Raw genomic sequence first — 21,554 nt, forward strand, 5'->3', positions numbered from 1 at the left:
ACGAAGCCCCTCCCAAAGTTGGCAATACCTTTTAGGATAATGGCGACGGAAAGCTAGGTGAGGCCCACTGTGATGTTTGTAAGAAATCTACCATGTTCATCTATTTTTGTTCTATTTGACGTCTTAAATCAAGTCAGATATGTGGATGCCATCGACAGCCTGTTCGATGCCACTTTCCATGGCATCGAACAGTGCTTGATCCCATTGAGATTTTCTAGATTTTCTCCAGTTGGTTACTAGACTATTAGGGTGTTTTTTCAATGCCATTGGATGGTGTTCGATGATATCGAAGGAGATGTTTGATGCCATCAAATATGGCTCGATGCCATCGAATATGGCTTGATGCAATCAAAAATTTTAAAAAAATCATGTTTTGCCTCTGGACAATTGTGATGTTTGTTCGAAGCCATCGAAGGATTAGTTTTGATGACAATTTTTATTATTATTTTTTTAGAACCATCCATATATTATATAAACAGAGGAAATTACAACCTGACGCCCCAGGGCCCTCCAGCAATGAGGAAACCTAGCCAGCAAAACAAGGCCGAGCCTGCACAAACAAAGTCTCCACGGGGCCTGGAAATAAGTGGCCTGGGCCCGAGAAGACAAAATCTAACCTATCGACATTCGGGCTACTTCAGGAAAAAAAGGGACCTGAAAGAAGCCTATCATAAGACTAAGAGTAGAAATGAACAAAAAAACTAACACTGATCTAACTACTGGGAGGACCCAGGCGAATCGCCCCAAGGCCCGGCCTATTAAGGAAAATGCTACCTCTGACATGTCTCAGGAGGAGCGTCGAGCGACGAAAAAACGAGGAAACCTGGGATTCACTGCCCGTACAGGCCATTCCATCTGCAAGGTCATTTCCTTCTCGAAAAATGTGCTGAAAAATAATTTGGCCTAAGGATCGCCATCTAAGAATTCTCTCTATCCCATAGGCCCATTTCTAGGAGGGGTATGTCATGCCATTCAGAAAATCAACAACCAGTTTTGAATCTGACTCAACCATAATTTGGGAAATGCCTAAACTGAAGCAATGGGTGATCCCGTCATGGACTGCACGGAGCTCCACATATATGTTGGAAGCTAGCCCATAACCTGCTGAAAGTGCAAAAAAAAACTCACCGTTGTCGCCCCTGTAAACTCCCCCACCCCCAGCCATCCCGGAGTTACCCCTACCCAAGCCATCAGTGTTGAGCTTGATCCAGCCCCTACGAGGAAACACCTACCTGACTATTGTAGATTGTGTGTTTGCTCTCCGTAGCTTCTATCGGCGAAAGTTTCCTGAAAACGATCACCGAGATCGAGTCTGTGCTCTCTCCTGATCACACACAGCGACCCGAAACCTTTCCTACACCATCTATTAATGAGTCTAGATGGTCTATCTTCCCATTTCAACCCTTCAATCTTCAAGAAATCTTTATTTGAATCAGATTTCTACCAGAATGGCCCGATAGGCGTCAAATCATGCAAGGGGCCGATCGGGGCATTTTCAGTGGGGCCCAAGGAGGGAACCACATCATTTTAAGCATGGGGGACTAGGAGGACCTCGCCCAAATGGTAAGGCATCGCCGGACGGTCCAGAGACCGGCGATGCCATCGCCGGCTCGGCGAAGCCTCGCCAATCAGCGGGCCAGGCCGGGCGGGCCGGCTCGGGCCGACGTATTTTTGACCTTGTGTGGCCCATACCTCCACAGTTTGTTGTTTTAAACATCTCCTATACCCTACTTCCTTCACAAACCTCCCTCCCAAGCTCTCTTTTCTTTCAAGTTTCTCTCCAAGCATCTCCAAATCCTCCCCAAATCTTCTTCTTCTTTCATTTTCGTGCAAACCCCATCACCCCATCTCAAAACTTCACCTCCCTTTGCTGTTTCCCTTTTCCTTTTTTCTCATTTGAGCTCTCACATTCCCTTTTGGGCTCTCAAGTGTGTGGAAGCTTCACCATCTTCCTATTTCTCTCTTTCTCTCATTTCTCATGGCCCTCTTTGAGGTTATCACGGCCATCTTTTCCATTTCCTCCCTTCTTTCTTTGATGGGGAAGAAGAGAGCGCCCGTGGATGAAGGTGGGCCTAGCCGCCCAACCCGTGCGTGGAGGCCGAGAGGTGCCGCCGCGAGCACGTCCGCCACTCGTGAATTCTAGACCAAGCAGGACCTCGATCCTCGAGCTCTCATTGGTAGAACTTTGTTGGCGGAACTATCACATGGAGTCTATAAGGCCATAGAGTCCTTTTTAAGGCTCATGTTGATCAGCGGCTGTTTAGTGAGTTTCTGTTGTTGGAGCGCCTAAAAGGGGCTAGTTGGAGTCCCTTGTTTGAGGGCGAGTATCACGTGAATGCTAGTACTGTTCGAGCTTTTTATGCCAATATTCGTGATCCTTCGCTGGAGCCTTTGCAGTTCAAGATTCCTTGTGGTAGTGGTCGGGAAGCTATAGTCAATGTCGCTTTGATATCCCGACTCCTGAATGTGTCACTTGGTGAGGTGCATGCCAGCGAGAAGAATTTGAACAGTATGCGCGAGAGGGATCGTCGCACCCGATCCTTGTGTGGTCGTCTGGTAGAATGGCAGCCGAATAGGAGTCTTCTGGCTACCAACATGACGGATGACTTCCGTTTGCTTCACCACATATATACGTTCAATGTATACCCAAGGCGGAGCAACCGCAGCGAGTGTACGCGCCTGATGGTGAATTTCCTGTATCAGGTGGGGCAAGAAGCGAAGTTGTGTGTGCCGACGTATATCTTGCGCCAGATTATTCTCATCGCTCGTTCGTCTAGGAGGACCGAATCGCTTCCTTTTGGCCACCTCATTTGTAAGCTTGCTCATGAGTTTGGCTATAAGCTTGGGGCGGAGAAGCCGGTTCCTGTTCGTCATATTGGCTCGACGACCCTTAAGCAGATGGAGATTTGTTCTGGTTGGCATGCCTCAGAGAGTGAGGATGAGTCAGAGAGCGATGATGAAGAGAGTTATGCTGAAGGTGGTGCTGAGATTAAGGAAGAAACAGAGCAGGACGGGGAAGAGGATGAGGCACGGGATACGAGTGATAGCTCTCCTCCTGTGGCACTAAAGCAGAGCGCAGAGCAGACTGCCAGAGATGCCCGTATTGCTCGGCTTGAAGAAGGGCAGGCTGTTCTACGCCAGAATATTATGGATCTTCGAGGCCTTATAAAGTATAAGTTTAAGAAGGTGACTCGAACTCTGAAGTCTATCCTGTGTTGTTTGCAGGATAAGGGTGCCCCGCCTCCATCTCCTGATTCCGACGAGTAGTATCGTTGTGGCCGTCCTTTGCTTTGTTTGTTATTTTCTTTCTGTGTGTAGCCGTTGTTGGCTTTGTAGTTGGAGTTGTTTGTAGTTGTTGTGGTTGTTTGAAGTGTTAGATGTTGTAGTTCACATGCTTTCCTAGTCGTGATTCATGTAATGCTGCACTACTTGTATTGCGACAATTTTCTTTAATGGAATGCATGTTGTTTATCTTTGGAGTTGTGCTATGAATGCTATGTGGATGGATTATGTGGACGTAGAATCTGACAGGTTGCATCCTCTGTTGAATGTAGGGATGCCTCCTAAGGGTTCGAAGACTTCGGCCCGTCTCTCTTTGGTCGAGTCGCTTGCTGGGGTTCCTCCCTTAAGCGATAACCAGACAGATCCACAGGCAGGCCCGTCTCATGCCGGTGTTGGGCCGACACCTATGGCTCCTCCAGTCACGCCTTCGGTTCCTGAGCCGAGCCGTGCACCTTCGTCTGCTCCACCTATTGATAGGTTTGAGCAAATGATGCTGTTGATGCAGCAGCAGCAGATTCAGCACCAGCAGCACCAGCAGCAAGAGTTCCTCTCTTCCATGGCTGACATATTTGCTCAGTCAGTGGGGGCGACTCCACCTGCTTCACCTATGCCTCCATCTGGGAGCGCCAGTGAGAGCGGCACTTTTGAGCGATTCCAGCGCTTGCGACCTCCTACATTTGCGGGTTCTTATAGACTCGAGGAGGCCGAGTATTGGATCGATCGCATCTCTAAGATGCTGAGACCGCTGCATTGTTCAGAGGTTGAGCTTGCCTCCTTCATGTTTGAGAAGGAGGCCAGTCTGTGGTGAGACAGTGTTCTTCGCACTGTCGAGCAAGGTTTTGTGTGGTCGTGGCAGGCGTTTGAGGCACGCTTCCACGAGAAGTATTTTTCAGTTAGTACCGACATGAGAAGGAGAGTGAGTTCCTTCGCCTCCGCTAGGGAGGGCTATCGGTGACGGAGTATGAGAACCGGTTCACTGAGCTGGGTCGGTATATTCCTTTAATCCTGGGCAATCAGCTGATGAGGATGCGGCATTTCTCTGAGGGATTGAGACCTGAGATCCGATCGAAGATTTGCTGTGCTAGCATTTCTTCTTATGCGGAGCTGGTGAGCATATCCTTGCGAGCAGATCAGGACGGGGACAGGTCGTCCTGCATGCGAGCACTGATGGTTCCTAGGCCACGACCGGACTTTCAGGGTGCAGCTTTTCTCGGCAAGAGGCCGCGAGCAGATTCTCCTCCTAGGCGTTCAGCGCCACCCGCTTAGCAGGTGAGAGCTGATCTTCATTGTTCGTATTGTGGGAAGACGGGGCATTTGGACCTTTTTTACTTTTCGCGTATGCAGGCAAGTGGTTTTACTCCACCGTAGAGGATTAGCCGTCCAATGCCTCAGGTTATTTCTCCTCCACCTCTTCGTTCAGCGCCAGCTCATCCATCCTTCAGACCTGCAGTTCCTAGCTTCAGGCCACCTCAACGGCCCATGGTTCCTCCGCCGAATCGTCAGCAGCAGGCTCGAGTTCATGTGCTTTCAGCTGAAGCGCCTATGTCTGACTCGGTGCCGAGATCCTTCGAGGTGACAACGCACATTGAAGGTATTCCCGTTTCTATGTTGGTGGATACAGGGTCCACTACTTCTCTTATATCTTATGTGGCAGTTAGGCGTTTGGGTTTGAGATCTGTTCCTATGCAAGGAGTGACGCTTACTACCGCTATGGAGATTTCCTCTGCTTTGGGCAAGCGTTGTATGGATTGTTTGGTCGATATAGGAAGTGGATCGATCCAGGTTGATTTCTTTGTTGCACCTCTTTATCATTACGATGTTATTATGGGTATAGATTGGCTCACGAGGATGCGAGCTGAGATTGATTGTGAAGCTAGATCAGTGACGATCCATGGACCTGAGGGCGAGACTGTTACTTTCCCAGTTCAAGTCAGTTACCCTCTTCGTATTGATTATTATTCTTCTCTGTTGGAGAGTATGGCTAAATCGGCGTTAGTTAGTACGCCGGTAGTTCGGAAACTTGAAGATGTGTTTGAGTCGATTCTTGGATTACCTCTTCAGCGTGAGATTGATTTTACTATCGACCTCATGCCTGGTGCGGCGCCCATTTCATTACCCACCTATCGTATGCCTCCAGGTGAAATGGAGGAGTTGAGGAAGCAGATAGATGGTTTGCTGGATTTGGATTTTATTCGGCCTAGTGTGTCTCCTTGGGGAGCACTTGTTTTGTTTGTAAAGAAGAAGGATGGTTCCTTGCGATTGTGTATTGATTATCGCAGGCTAAATTTGGTAACTGTGAAGAATAAGTACCCTTTGCCCAGGATTGATGATCTGTTTGATCAATTGAAGGGGGCATAATACTTTTCGAAGGTTGATCTGCAGTCAGGGTATCATCAGTTACGCGTCAAGGATGGGGACGTGCAGAAGACCGCTTTCAGGACTAGCTTCGGTCACTATGAGTTCCTTGTGATGTCGTTCGGTTTGATGAACGCACCGGCCGTGTTTATAGATCTGATGAACAGGGTGTTTCAGCCATTCTTGTTTCGATTCGTCATTGTCTTTATCGATGACGTCTTGATTTATTCGGCGAGCCGGGAAGAACACGAGGAACACTTAAGAGCGGTTTTGGATACTCTTAGGAAGAATCAGCTTTTTACGCAGTTCAAGAAGTGTGATTTCTGGAAAGAGAAAGTCAAGTTCCTGGGACATGTGGTGTCCAAGGAGGGAATAGCTGTCGATCTTGCCAAGGTAGCTGCAGTGCAGGACTGGAAGCAGCCTGGTTCAGTTACTGAGGTAAGAAGTTTTCTGGGTCTTGCAAGCTATTATCGATGCTTCATTCAAGACTTCTCGAAGATTGCCAGACCGTTGTCGCAGCTGACACGGAAGGATTTGAAGTTTGCTTGGAATGAGAAGGCAGAGTTAGCTTTTTAGGAGCTGAAGGACAAGTTGACGTCCGCCCCTGTGCTAGTATTGTCAGAGCAAGGGGTTAAGTATATCATATATACTGATGCCTCTCGCGTTGGCCTAGGTTGTGTCCTTATGCAGAAGGACAGGGTGATTGCTTATGCTTCGCGTCAGTTGAGGAAACACGAAGAGAATTACCCTACGCACGACCTAGAGTTAGCAGCTGTCATATTCGCATTAAAGCTTTAGAGACATTACCTCTATGGTGAGGAGTTCGAGCTTTTTTGCGACCACAAGAGCCTTAAGTATATTTTCACGCAGCGTGAATTGAATATGAGGCAGCACCGATGGATGGAAACATTGAAAGACATTAAGTTTGATGTTTCTTACCATCCGGGCAAGGTGAACCTTGTGGCAGATACGTTGAGTCGCAAGAAGGCTATTGAGTTTGCGGCTCCGCTGATGATAGCAGAGTGGGATATGTTGGAGTTCGTGTGAGATTTTGAGTAGAAGCTTACGGTGGTTGAGCCGTATGAGGTTATCGCACACATTCGTGTACAGCCCCTTATCGACGAGAGGATCGTTGCAGCTCAGGCAGATGATGAGCTTTTGGTGAAGATGAGGAAGTGGGTTGGTACAGATGAGAACTCCGACTGGAGTATTAGTTCTGATGGGGGCCTACGATTTCGTGGCCGGTTATGTGTTCCTAACATCCCTGACTTGAGACGGGAGGTTCTCGAGTTAGCCCATAGTTCTAAGCTTACGATGCATCCAGGTAGTACGAAGATGTTCAGGATATGAGAAGATGCTATTGGTGGGACAATTTGAAGGTTTAGATTGTTGAATTTGTTTCTCGTTGTCTCACGTGCCAGCAGGTCAAGGCAGAGCATCGCCGACCTCCTGGGTTGTTGCAGCCCATGCCCATAGCTGAATGGAAGTGGGACTTCATCTCTATAGATTTTATTTCTGGGTTACCGAGAACGAGGAAGGGATATGACTTTATTTGGGTGATAGTCGACCGATTAACGAAGTCGTCTCATTTCTTACCGATCAAAGTCACAAACTCTGCAGACGAGTTGGCTAGGTTGTATATCAAGGAGATAGTACGTCTGCATAGAGTTCCCCTGGAGATTGTGTCTGATAGAGATACGCGTTTCACATCTATCTTCTGGACTCATATTCAGGAAGCGATGGGTGTGAAACTGAAGTTCAGCACCGCGTTTCATCCGCAAACAGATGGGCAGACGGAACGCGTGAATCAGGTCCTGGAAGACATGTTGCGGGCTTGTGTTTTGGATTTCAAGGACAGTTGGGATGATTGTCTTCAGTATGCAGAGTTCGCGTATAATAACAGTTTCTAGGCGAATATCGGCATGGCTCCCTATGAGGCGTTGTATGGTCACCCGTGCAGAGCACCACATTGCTGGGCAGAAATTGGCGAGCGTAGTTTGCTTGGCCCGGAATTGGTGCAGGTGACTTCAGAGAAAGTTGACATCATTCGACGTCGACTTCTGACAGCCCAGAGTAGGCAGAAGAGTTATGCTGATACGAGGCATCGACCGCTTGAGTTTGAGGTTGGAGACCATGTTTTTCTGAAGGTCTCTCCTATGAAGGGAGTTCTGCAGTTCGGTAAGAAGGGGAAGCTGACGCTGAGATTTATTGGTCCATTTCAAGTTCTGGATCGAGTGGGAGCGGTAGCATACCGCCTTGCTTTGCCCACACCTCTTGCGGGCGTGCATAACGTATTTCATGTTTCTATGCTGAAGAAGTACGTTCCTGATCCTTCGCATATCATCAGTTGGGAGCAAGTGCAGTTAAGTGAGGATACCACTTATGTACTGTGACCGACGCGTATTCTCGACAAGAAGGAGCAGGTGTTGCGTAGCAAGGTTATCCCTCTTGTGAAGGTGCTATGGACGCATCACAATGAGGAAGAGGCTACTTGGGAATCGGAAGCTGAGGTTAGAAAGAGTTACCCTCAGATCCTTGAGGAATATGAGAAGGTATGAATTTCGAGGACGAAATTTTCTTTAAGAGGGGTAGATTGTAATGACTCGGGAATTTTTTTATGCTAATCTTTCCTTAAGTAGTTGTTTTTGGGGTAATTAGCGCTATGCTCGATTGCTTGTGAAATTTGCATCAATCACTTTAAATTGTATCTATATGACTCAAAACCTGTAGAATAGTTAGCGCTATGTTACTATGAAATCTGGGATCCATCGCTAAATCCAGTTGTTCTGGAAAATTTTTGGAAGGTCTGGATCGGACCTGGACCACGCATCGAAAGTCAGATAGCGATGATCTTAGGCTGTTGCGGTCACCATGTTGGGCTTGATCATCACCTCAAAAATCAAGTCCATGTGATGTTCTGGGTCGATTTGATTGAGTTTGGAGTGAAGAGTGTGAGAACGGTTGGAAATTTATTAAGCTTTTATTAAATCTGAGTCGTGTCGCTTGCGTGACAACTTTAAGCTATCTGACCGTTGGATTCTGACCCAATTTCACCCTCTGATCAGGGAAGGTGGCCCAGGCATGTCCTTGTGCTTGTGGACCTGATCGAGATTCTGTGACCGTTGAATTGAGTGTGGTCCGCCACGGCTGATCTGAAGATCTAGTTGGTACAAAAACTCAGCTTGACCTAGATCCACGGTCAATGAGCTTAAGGCCGACCTTTCGTGGTTATAGGCCCACCAGAAGTGCTTCGTTGGATCGCGAGAGGCAGGTTTTGGTTATACCCTAAGTATACCTTGGCCCTTGGGTTATTTTCATCAATATTAGACCTATTTATAGTACTTGAAACCCTAGCTCTCTTTTCCATACGAATTTTCCTAACCCTAGCTAAGAAAGAGAGTGGAAAAGAGAGAGAAAGTGAGAGAGAAGTTGGTGAATCATCTTAGATTCTTTCCTGTTCTTCTTCATCCTTTAACCTTCACTTTGAATCATTATTCCGGCGATTTTGAGTTCATCTTTGGGTAAGTTAACCTAACCCTAATCTGTGTTAGAGCTTAGAATAGTCTTGGTGTTGTTGTATCTCATTTCTATTCTTGCTTTAGGGTATTCTGTCGCCGTTGACGAAGACAACTCGTCTGAAATCAATTCGGTGTTCTTTTCTGGCTTAAGGTGCGGACTTTAAGTGTATAGGTTATGGTTTTCAAGGCTTTCAATGCCAGTGAATGATTTATTCTTGTTATGGATGAGATTTCAGATGCCAAATGTTGTGTTTATGTTGCGTTCCTGATATGCATGTGTTATATTGAGATTTGTGTATTCTACATGTATGTATAAAGTACCGTATGCATATAAAATATGCACTTGTGTTTGCCATGATTATTTGTCATATATGTATGCTAGATGTATGTATAACAACTCCTTGGTAAAAAGAATTGTCCAAATGTGTGTATTTCAACATAAGTCATATATGTTGTATTGTGTATTCTAAGTGTATGTAGAAATGTCTGAATGATCTAAAGTGTGATGTTTCAACCTAGTATGGGCGTTGAGAAGCGATTCTTAACTCTCCCACTAGTGTGTGTGATTTCCTTCTTGTTGGTTACATTCCTTCTTGTTTAAGTTCAAGCAATACTTATGCTTACATTTATGTTAAGTTGATATTCTTCAAATGCTTGAGTACCACATGATTTGAGTTGTTGCTCCATTACTGTTCCGCATTTAATACGAATATCCGTTGAAGTGTAATGTGTTTGGGACTATGAATAGTCCAGGAAATCGGTAATCTGCCTTAAGGTTGTGGCTGAGATTGCTTTCGCCACAAAGGACGTGATTAGACGAACCCGAGTCGTATTAGAGTTGTCGGTAGTGGTTTGGCCACGCGGAGTGTTTGCGCACTCTATGTCGTTCAACCCAACGTGCGCTCGTGCTAGTCAAGTTCGTCAAGTAACCTGATTGTTCGATGTATGTTTACCATATATGGTCGCTACTGTTTGAATCTAGGGTACCAAACTTACCAATGAAATCCTATTAACCATGGTACCTTGATCCACTAAGACTCATGAGCCGGACATGGTGGTATGGGACACCGTGGTCGAGCTGTCGGCCTACGCTGGGGTGAAGAGCCTCCCCGTACTGACCAGTGAGCAACTAAACTCGTGAGCCAATTATGGTGGTATGGGACACTATATTCGTGCTATCAGCCTACATTGATTGGTGACGAGCCCTTTGTAGTGACCTCGAGCATGCCTGGATACGGCATTGAGGTGACGAACCTTCGTGTAGTAAGGAAGGTATGATAGGCGTGCATTGATTGGTGACGAGCCCTTTGCTACGACCTGAAACCATATGATCGTATGAGATGCCTAGGACTAACGACCCTAGAATGGATCACTGTTTGGATGGTGATATGAGGAAGGTATCTTAGCTTCCCAATCCTGCTGTATGAAAAAGACTAATAACAACTTGGTAATCATATCCATGCACCGCATTTGCATGTGCTTTGTAGACGTGGCGCACTTTGAGGTGGTGTCATGCGTAACGTAAGATGAAGACGCTGAGGGTGTACGCGTGAGGGCACGCATCATTCTGCATGCATCCTTGCATTAACAAGAGTACTTAGGACATGTTTAATTGTTCTGCTTTATCATTACTGCTTGATTGAACTGATAACATGTTAATCTGTGCTTTATTGTTCCACTGAGTTGATCACTCACTCCCACGTTCTAGGGCGGTGTTAAACACCCACCAGACTCTGTCTTAGGTTCTGATGTTGCAGATGTTGATGCGACTTCTGAGGCAGAGCGGGAGATGGATGATGATGAGGCTGCTTTCTCTTTTATGCAATTTTCAGACGGGTTCTAGCGAGCCTCGTTCTGATGCGCGAGATGCTGGGATTTCTTTAGAAAATTAAATGATGTAATCTAATACTTGTAATTTTGATAAGTAACACTTTCATCACGACCTGGTATGTGTATGTACTTCAAGGATTTGCACTTGTACACATATATTTCTATAAGTCTTCCGCTTGCTTTCTTCACTTATCCTTGAATTGTATCTGTGATTTGGCTTAATATATTCCATGTTTTATGAACTAACTCAGTCAACATACATCCATCATTAAATATGTTGCATAAGTGATGCTTTGGAACTCGGGAGCTGAGTTACGCTCGACCCCTGAATTTCAGGGCGTTACAGGGCTACAAAGAGGGTTCTCGACATAGATATTCATGAAGACAGGAAGAGGAGCATGCTTCGATTATCTCAGGAAGAATACCTTGAGAAAGTATTCATCAAGTATAGGATGTAAAAGGCAAAGTCGGTCTACATTCCTCACGCGACCCACTATAAGCTTTCTTTAAAACAATGTCCCAAAACAGATGAGGAAAAGTAAGAATGTCTCCTGTGTCTTATTCGAATGTGGTTATCAATTTAATGTATGCCATAGTCTGTACGAGACCATATATTTTACAGGCAGTCGGTGTTGTGAGTAGATACATGTCAAACTCCGACAAGGAACATTGGAAAGTGGTGAAATGGTTGTTTCGATATATTCGAGGTACAAAAGACTATGTCTTAACATTTAAGAAGACAGGGGCAAAGTTGGTAGGGTATGTAAATTCAGAGTATGCAGGCTATGTGGATTCTAAAAAATTGACTTTAAGATACTTGTTTGTATTTGTGGGTGGAGCAATCTGTTGGATGTCGAAGCTTCAGTCCGTGGTGGATCTTTCCATGACCGAAGTAGAGTATATGCAGTGACAAAGGTGTTTAAGGAAGGTGTTTGCTTGAGAGGTATGATAAATCAGTTAAGACTTCAGCAGGAGGTCGTGTCAGTTAATTATGATAGAGAAAATGCTATCAATTTGGCTAAAAACTCTGTTTATCATTCACGTACTAAACACATTAATGTTTGTCCCTATTTTATCTGACAATTGCTTGAAGAAGGAGGTGTGACTCTGGAGAAGGTGCATACTAGCGTAAATCCAGCGGACATGCTCACCGAGGTAGTTCTTGTAGAGAAGTTCAAGTATTGTGCAACTTCTCTGGGCTTAGCGATGGCGTAAAAGTGGGACAGTGTGCACGAGAAGTATTGATGGAGCTATGATGCAAGGTAGAGATAAGAGAAGAAAACAAGAAGCTAGACGTTTGATGATTGAAGACATGGTGGAGATTGTTGTTTTTTATGTCTTAAATCAAGTCATATATAGGGCCTGTGGATGCCATCGATAGACTGTTCGATGCAACTTTCGATGGCATCAAACAGTGCTCAATCCTATCGAGATTTTCTAGATTTTCTTCAGCTGGTCACTGGAATATTAGGGTATTTTTTCAATGTCATCGGAGTGAGTTTGATGACATCGAAGAAGATGTTCGATGCCATTGATCATGGCCCGATGCAATCGAGAATTTTCAAAAAATCATGTTTTGTCTCTGGACAATTGTGATGCGGTTTCGTTGCCATCGAAGGATTAATTTCGATGACATTGAACGATGCGGTGTAGATTTTCGTAGTTGCGATTTTGCGCGATTTGTTTTCGATTTCGTTTGGGATTCTTCCATAGGCTATATATATAAGTGTAAAAGGGATTAGGAGATAATTTCTAAGGTTTCTAATTCATCCAAAGAGTTTCAAGGGTGTAGCATGGGTTTGATTGGAAGTTCTTCCATAGGCTTTTTCTTTATGCTTTCTACTTTCATAGTGCAATCTATCAATTTGTGCCATGGTTTTTTGTCAAAAGGGTTTTTCCACGTAAAAATCGTTGTGTTCTCTTTGTGCTTAATTGGTGTGTTGTTTTACTTCACGTAATTCACCTCTATGTGCTTCTACAATCCCCCAACAATTTTGACATATTATTTTAGGACATGAGACAGAAACTAGGCGTGGTGGGCCTCATGACAAGGAAACAATGTCTAGGAAAATGCCTATTGTTGAAACGTTCATGGTTCCATATATCATCCATATCATTCATAAGGTCATATATTATTCATAAGATCATTTCTACTTATAACTTGATTCAAAACTTATGCAGGAATATAAACATTTCAATTGTGGACGTTTAATCCTTACTATTTCCTATATATAATGCCGCCAACTTGGGTTTTGAATGAAACTTTTTTTTTTGTCCCACATTCTAAAATGATCTAAAAAAGTTCTCACAAACATCGCAAACGGCCCCACCCAGCTTCCCGTGTTATAAACTTCCTTCGGGGTGCTTCGTCAGGAAATCCTAATAGTCAGGGAGATAAGGACAGCTGCCATTATAAAAAAGGTAAATCTAGCTTTTGCCTTTAAACTCAGAACGGGCAGTGGCTCTAGTGGCCACTGTAATGGACGGATCTTATCCACACCATTCATCTATTTTTCCATATCACTTTAGAATATAAGCCTAAAACTGAGATAGATCCAATCCACAAGTTACCAAAAAATGGAAAATTAAAAATTTTACGGTTGAAAATTTCATAGGTCATAGAAGTTTTGGTTCGAGCTATTGTTTTTTTTGCTATCCATGTCTACGTGACTTTACGAATAGGTTGGATGGTAAATAAACATCACGTGGGCCCTAAGAAAGTTTCAACATTAGACATCATTATCATCATTGCTTCCTGTGTTGTGGTCCACTTGAGCCTTAGATCTGCCATTGATTTTGGTTGTACACACAAAAGTGATACGGGAAATGAATGGACGGTGTGGATAAAACTTATACATCACAGTGGCCACTCACAGCCCCTGACTGTTGGACAGAGTAGTATGCCATCCGCGTTCCTTGTTTGCATTCGACCCCAAATTTTAACGCCGTGACCGGTTTTCATTAATGAAAATTGCGAGGCCTGCATCGAACTCCAATATCTCCAAACACGTTCCACCCATCTCTTATTTCGTCCGGTGGGGTAGGACGCAATCTACTTCCATTAATTGGTGGCTATTTTCATCATTTTAAGAACTATCATACTGTAAACTGAGCAAAGTTAGAGAAAACCCAGGGAAGGAACCCGTTTCACAGATAACTTGATTAATAATGTATTTTGTAAAATTCTATTTATCTTAAAGATTTTTACAAAATAATACCTCATTAATACAATATTAACATCTCAGTACCTTTTTAAATTATGTTTTCATTCAATTATCTCATTAATCAAGTTATTATCAAAGAAGTACCTTCGTTAGTATTTCTTAACTACTATTATTTTTTTTCCTAAAATGACAAAAATACTTCCTAAAATGACAAAATACCCACCAATTAATAACGTTACATAAGAAAGTTAAAAAGAAAGCTGGATGTAATTATCAATTATTAAATAGAAAAATTCCTATTTAATAAAAATAAAAGGGAGAGAAAGTGTCCCAGTGTTTTTCTTGTGTACACTACCAGTGGGTTTTGTATGGGCCCTTCATGATGTATCGGTTTTATCCATGCCATTCATCCATTTTTCATTATCATTTTAGAGAGCCTAAAAATGAGAAAGTTCCAGATCTCAGGTGGACTACACCATAAGAAACAGTAAACAGTCCCATCGATTAAAAACTTACTGAGGCCCGCCGTAATGTTTATTTTACATCCAGCCTATTGATTATAGGTCACATGGACCCGGATGAAGTGAACACAGCCACATCTTGATCCAAAACTTTTGTGGTCTCAAAAGAAGTTTTTAATGGTTGCTGCTCAATCACCGCTATTTCTTATGGTGTGGAGCACCTGAGATTTGAACCTGCTTCATTTTCAGCTCATGCCATGAGATATCATAAGGTGATATAACAAAATGGATGGTCAGCATGGACAAAACACATTCACCATGGTGGTGCTTACAGAGCTCTGCATGCAAACCGCATTCAAGTTAAAGGCTATACTACTGCATTCTACGTCGATTGGGTACCGGCGGAGACCTGGCTAGAGACGGACCATCTTGTCACAGGCTTTAAAGGGTCCACTTTATTGTATATGTTTTATCATGCCCTCCATCTATTATTACAAATCATTTTATGGCAAGATCCCCAAATAGAGATAGATTAGAGGCTCAAGTCAATCATAACACAGAAAGTGGTGGGGATTGAACTTCTATCATTGAAAACTTCCTGAGGCCTCATCTTCATGTACCTGTTGTGTATCAATGTTGTCCACCTGTTTCTCCTAATTGTTTTTTACCATTCATCTAGGTATTTAGGGAAGCGGATTGGCTGGAAACGGATTGGCTACTCCCCCTGCCACCAGCCCCGTGGCTGGTGGTCAGTGCTCTGTGGGCACCGCCATGATGTATGTGTTTCATCCATTCCGTTCATCAATTTTTACAGATCATTTTAGGGCCTACTTAAAAATGCGAGGGATATAAATCTTTAGTGGACCACACCACAGGAAAACAATAGTGATTGGTTATCCACCATTAAAATCCTCCTAAGGCCCAATGTACCATTTATTTGTCATCCAATCTGTTGATTAGGTCATACAGGCCCAGATGAAGGGAAAAAACAAATATCGGCTTGATCCAAAACTTTTATGGCCCCCAAAAGGTTTTTAATGGTCGACGCTCATTCAACACTGTTTCCTACAATGTGGTCCTCTTGAGTTTGGGATTTGTCTCATTTTGAGTATCATACCATAAAATTATCTGAAAAAATATATCGACGTCATGGATGAAATACTTACATCATGATGGGACCCACAGAGCACCGACCACCAGCCACCAATCCGTTTGGGGATTGACTGGTGTACCACACACCAGCTATATAGCTGCTGTAGATATGTGTCGTGCGAAGACAGCAACGACGCTCCTCGAGCTCCGAGTTGTACGAACGGTTCAAATGAGATCAAAGTTATATGAGCCCCACAATGATGTATTTATTATATCCACACCGTTCATCAATTTTTAGAGATCATTTAGAGCAATAAGAAAAAAATGAATCATATCCAATTCTCAAATGGACCACACCAAAAATAGCAGCGGGGATAATGATTTTCACTGTTAAAAAATTTTTAGGGCCCACCATAACGTTTACTTTCCATCCAATCTGTTCATAAGGTCACAAATATCTGTATGTAGAGGCAAAACAAATTTCATGTTGATCCAAAAGGGTTTGAATGGTATACATTAAATCTCCTGCTGTTTTTTGCAGTGTGGTCCACTTTATCTTTAGATCTCTCTTATTTTTAGTCCCAAGCCTTACCACGAGCTCACCAAATGGATGGATGGTTTGGATATAACACATACATCATGATGGGAACCACATAACTTGCTGACATCAATACAGCAGCTATATAGCTGGTGTGTGGTACACCAGCCAATCCCGCTTCCGGTATGTACGTCCTTGCCCTAAAAGGAGCTGGAAAAATAAATGGACGGCATGGATATGCAATATATATATATCAAGGTAGGGCCCACTGTCAGGGCCGCCCCATGTTGGGTGAGGGAAGGACCCTACGTAATCCATCCGGCGGACTGCTGGGGCATTATATCCTTTAACTTGTATGCCGTACGTGCTCTGTGGGCTCCACCTTGATGTCTATGTTTTATGCATGTCTTCCATCCATTTTGCCGATCATCCCAAGGCATGAGCCAAAAATGACACATCCAAATCTTTGGTGGACCACACAATGAGAAACGATGGTGATTCAACCCCCAACCATTAACTGCATCAAAGTTTTGGATGAAGCTATACTCATGTTTTCCATTCATCTTGGTTTGTGTGATCTAATCAATTGGTTGGATGGAAGATAAACATTACAGTGGGCTCTAGTAAGTTTTTAATGTTGGACATTCAATTATCATTATTTCCTATGGTGTGGTCCACTAGAGATTTGGATCTGCCTCATTTTTGGGCACATGCTTTAAAATGATCTCGAAAAATGGATGGATGGCATGGATAAAACCATACATCATGGCGGGCACACATAACACCAACCACTAGCCACATCCCAATGCAATCAGCGTCCGATGAAAAATCTAGGACTTTTTGCTTTTTAAGGCATTTTTTTATAGTTGTACTTCATTAATGATAATTATATCCAGCTATATAAAGGAAGCCGATTGTCCTTCGTCGCAAAATCAGTCCAAGCAAGGCTATGTGGGACCCCCCATGATGGATGAGATTTATCCATGCTGTTCATCCATTTTTTTCATAACATTTTAAGAAGGTATGAGTCCAAAAAATGAAGCAGATCCAAGGCTCAAGTGGTCCATATGATGGCGGATTGAACACCCACCGTTAAAAATGTTGTGGCCACGTAAGTTATTGATCAAGCTTAATGTTGTTTTCTCTGTTCATCCAAGTTTGTGTGACCGTATACATAGGTTGGACGGAAAGTAAAGGAAGGTCTCAACTGTCACCATCATTATCACTGCTGCATCCTATGGTATGGAACACCTAAGCCTTGCATTTGGTTTTTTAGCTTATATTATAAAATGATTTGAGAAATTAGATGAATGGCATAGATAAAGCCTTTTTTAAATTTCCTTACTCAAACATTGTGGGCATTTTTGTCATTTAAAAATAAAAAATTATAATGGAAGCTAAGAAAGTCAAACATTAGCTACCCTTTTACGGTAACTTGATTAATGAGGTATTTTGAGGAGAACATAATTTAAAATTTTAATGGATGTAAATACCGTATTAATGAGGTGCTATTTTATAAAAATCCCTTTATTTTATTAATATTTAGAAGAGATTCGAGATTTAGAGATTTAGGGATTTCATCACAATCTAATACAATCACCGGCCTAACCCTCTAACAAACTTAAATTTTACCAATGCTCAAACTCAGATCCACTTATAAGAGGAAACTGATCACCTATACGGGCCTGCACCACACGTCATCCGACAGTGCGTTTTTGGCCATCTAAAGGGAAAAAGAAAAAAAGCAAAAAAAAGAATATTTAATACATCCAATGGCTAAAAATGTCCTATACCATAAGGAGTGGTGCTGGTGCCTGCAGGTAATTAGTTCTGATAATTAGTCGGGTCAGCTCAGGAACTCAACTCATCCTGACGCAACTCATCTCACTTGCACACCAGCGATGATGGAAAATATCTTAATATGAGAAAAGACAGAAATTTCAATAGATTTACATACCTGAAGTTTGGCTCCTCGGTGTCTTTCCAGTAGCAACTCAAAATAAAATTAACAACGCATCAACTGCTGCAGTAAGCCTGAAAGCGCCTGAAAGCTTCATACTACATGTTTATATAAGCTGAACAAAGGTAGACGTGAAGACGTGTGATGGAGAATTGGATGCTTGCTTGCATAAAACGACAAGGATAAGAGAAAGGTAGATGCTTCCTTCCATGGGAGAGAGGATTTCCTATGGAAGAGAGGAATCTCTTTCACAATAAAAAGCAATTTTGTTACTCTTTACCGTAGAAGAGGCTAGAGTTTGCGTCTTTTGAGGGAGTTCCCTTTTTGGAATTAGTTTATAGATGTGGGGTTCATGGTTGGTTTATGCAAGCCATTGATCTGTTTGCCCCATCGTGGATGGACGATTCACTTAAAATCTCCTAAATTGGAAAGATCCTAGCCATCAAATCTTTGGTCTTTCCTCTAGTGAATGTGGTTTTTTCGTTCATTTCTTTTAACTATGAATGTGCATGCTAACAACAAGAAGGTTAGAGTTGACCAATTGAGAGGAGATACTGCAAATGGTCCATCCATGATCGGAGATGTCAGATCAATGGCTTGGATAGACTAGCCATGGGCCCCACACTTACCAACTAGATTCAGAAACCAACAAGGAACTTGGCCTCTTTTGTAGGGAAGCGCGGAAGGTGAGCCCTCAAGATCTGACAATCTACATGAGTTTTGGAACCCTCACAAAGCAGAAGATAAATGCTCCAACGGCCCGCCTATCTACTACTGGAGCAGATGGATCTATTCACACCTCTGATCCTAGATATAAGTGGCCCCGAATCACGATCTATGGATTAGATCATACAAAGGACAAGCCAAAATGGACAGATTATAGTGCACACTATATCTCTCCGTATACTCTCGGTATTTCATATGATTCAATGCCTTTTAAGAGAGAAAAGCTATCCCTTTTTATAGGAAAGGAAGGAGATGGGATGAGACCAGATTATTCGGTCTTCTCCCTATCTCCTATCCAAAATCAAATTCAAAATTGAATTTGAAATCTCAACCGAATGGAAAAGGCCGGAAGAAGCCACCCACTAGTCATTGCTCACCAGTGGGTCCCACTGGCCTACGTCCAACATCTCCCACTCAATCACATTGTGGGATAGGCATAAAAATTTGTCCATCTAACTCGCCTAATAACAATCAAAGACCAAACATCGCGATCAAAAGAATCAGAGGCGTGGGACCAGCTGGATCACCGTAATCTTCTCACAGGTGCTTAAGTACTAAGTGACCACCTAACTAGTACTTAATAACCCAAGCTTTGCAATGCCTGTCCTAGTCCGCATAACCACACCGGATGGAGTTAACTCCCGATCTGGAGTACTCGGCCAACATACGCACTTGTCCAACTTGTCGAGTTATTCTGATTTTTCACAAACTTCGACTAAAATCGATTTAAAGCAATACTTATATATATGCTTTTAAGAAAAAATATTGTTTGAAAAAGTCTATGAAAAAATAACTCGATATTGCCGGCGGATAAGTCTTCAAGTGCGTATTTAAAGTTCTAGAAACTTGGTGTAGCTGTCACGAGATCTTCCCCATACAGATGTGTAATTTGGAATTAATCAAGCCGCTTTCCTAGCGTAACTGAGTCTAGCCAATCAAGGACCTTTTTTCATAGTACACTAAAGTAGCGACACTCAATCTCATCCTCATATACATAAGAGGAGGGTAGCTAAGGACACAAAGAGTCACCTACGGGACTGGCTACTCGCACGTTGCAATGATTGAATCGAATCAAAGCAATCTGTAGGTAAAAGGTCCCAGCACGTGGCTACAATCCATGTCGTAAAGTAGACAATACTAGGTGTATGTCAGGTCTACAATATGCAAGTTATTTTACATGAGGTCTGACTCATCTCATAACCTCATAACCTGGCTTTAAATTCAGGCCATAACATTGATCGCATGAAAAAAGAATGGTGCGGTTATGTTATTCAACTTTATCAGTCTCATCTTCAATCTTAAAATATTGTAGACGGATACGACTCACTCATATCCTCATCCTTTATTATTCAAAATAAAGAGAAGTTCATACCTCAATGTATAAACATGGCCCCAAATGTACCTCTCTTGTACATTCAAGGTTGGTCAACCCATGCGAGTGGGTGACCAGCCTGCCGACAAAAATAGAAATCCTACATGATTTCAAGATAAATGTTGATGATCTACTTACCTAGTTTATATTAGTGTTCAATATTGAATAAATGGAATGTCTTATTCATTAATGAAAGATCAAATGTACTACAAAACAAGTACATCAGTCAAGCTTTCCTCAATCTCATTTGTCTAACGTGAACCTGAAATATATCTCTAGCTATAGGTTTCGTCATGGGATCAGTCATCGTCTCCTTAGTAGGAATGTAGTTGAGGGCGACATTTTTATCACTCACTTGATCACGGACGTAATGATACTTGATCTCAATGTACTTAGATTTCTGATGGTGTTTAGGGTCTTTTGCCAAGTTAATGGCAGAAGTATTGTCTATCTTCAGTAATATAGGCTGACGAACACTCGGTACAATACGCAGACTCAATAGAAATCAGTGAACCCATACACACTCCTGAACTGCAGCACAACATGCAATGTACTCGGCCTCCATAGATGAAAGAGCTGTGGATGTCTGTTTCTTACTCGACCATGAGATAGCTCCTCCTCCAAGTAAGAATACATATCCTGAAGTAAACTTTTCTTCGTCGGTGTCATTACTCCAAGCAGCATAAAAATATCCTTTGAGCTTGAGGCTTGTGCCTTTACAACACAACATTAGATCTTTTGTTCCTCTAAGGTAGCAGAATATACGTTTGATGGCTTGCCAATGAGACTGTCCTGGGTTACTCTGATAACGACTGACTATGCCAACTGCATATCTAATATCCGGTCTGGTGCAAAACATAGCATACATTAAGTTCCCTACTGTGCTTGCATAAGGTACTGAGGACATAGCCAATTTCTCGGCTTCAATCTGGGGACACGATTTCCTGTTTAGCTTGGTAACTTTATTCATAAGGGTTTCAATAGCTTTTGAATTTTTCATCTTGAACCGTTTTAAGATCTTTTGAATATAGGTTACTTGAGACGAGCCTAAAAATTTCTTAGGGCGATCCCTGCCCTGATGATTTTTACCCCAAGAATAAAGTTGACTTCACCAAGGTTTTTCATCTCAAAGTTAGAGAATAGTCAATCTTTAATCTATATCAACAATTGCATGTCATTACCAGCTAACAGGATATCGTCTATATATAAAAATAGTATCAGAAAATATCTTCCAGACTGTTTCATGTATACACAAT

The 21,554-nt window shown here is 42.8% G+C and overlaps 1 protein-coding gene across 2 annotated transcripts in view; it reads right to left on the reverse strand.

Moving 5' to 3' along the window:
• Positions 1-18,693, reverse strand: part of LOC131258072 (probable disease resistance protein At1g61190) — a 39,490-nt gene extending 20,797 nt beyond the window's left edge. Inside the window, exon 1 of one of the 2 annotated variants that reach the window (XR_009177852.1) lies at positions 18,198-18,693. The gene's annotated coding sequence lies outside the window, so the exon portion shown is untranslated. The remainder of the gene's footprint in view (positions 1-18,197) is intronic. The other variant, XM_058259122.1, reaches the window with a different exon arrangement.
• Between the last annotated feature and the right edge of the window lie 2,861 nt (positions 18,694-21,554).

This window comes from Magnolia sinica, chromosome 10, assembly GCF_029962835.1.
Source record: "Magnolia sinica isolate HGM2019 chromosome 10, MsV1, whole genome shotgun sequence".
Classification (NCBI taxonomy): Eukaryota; Viridiplantae; Streptophyta; class Magnoliopsida; order Magnoliales; family Magnoliaceae; genus Magnolia; species Magnolia sinica.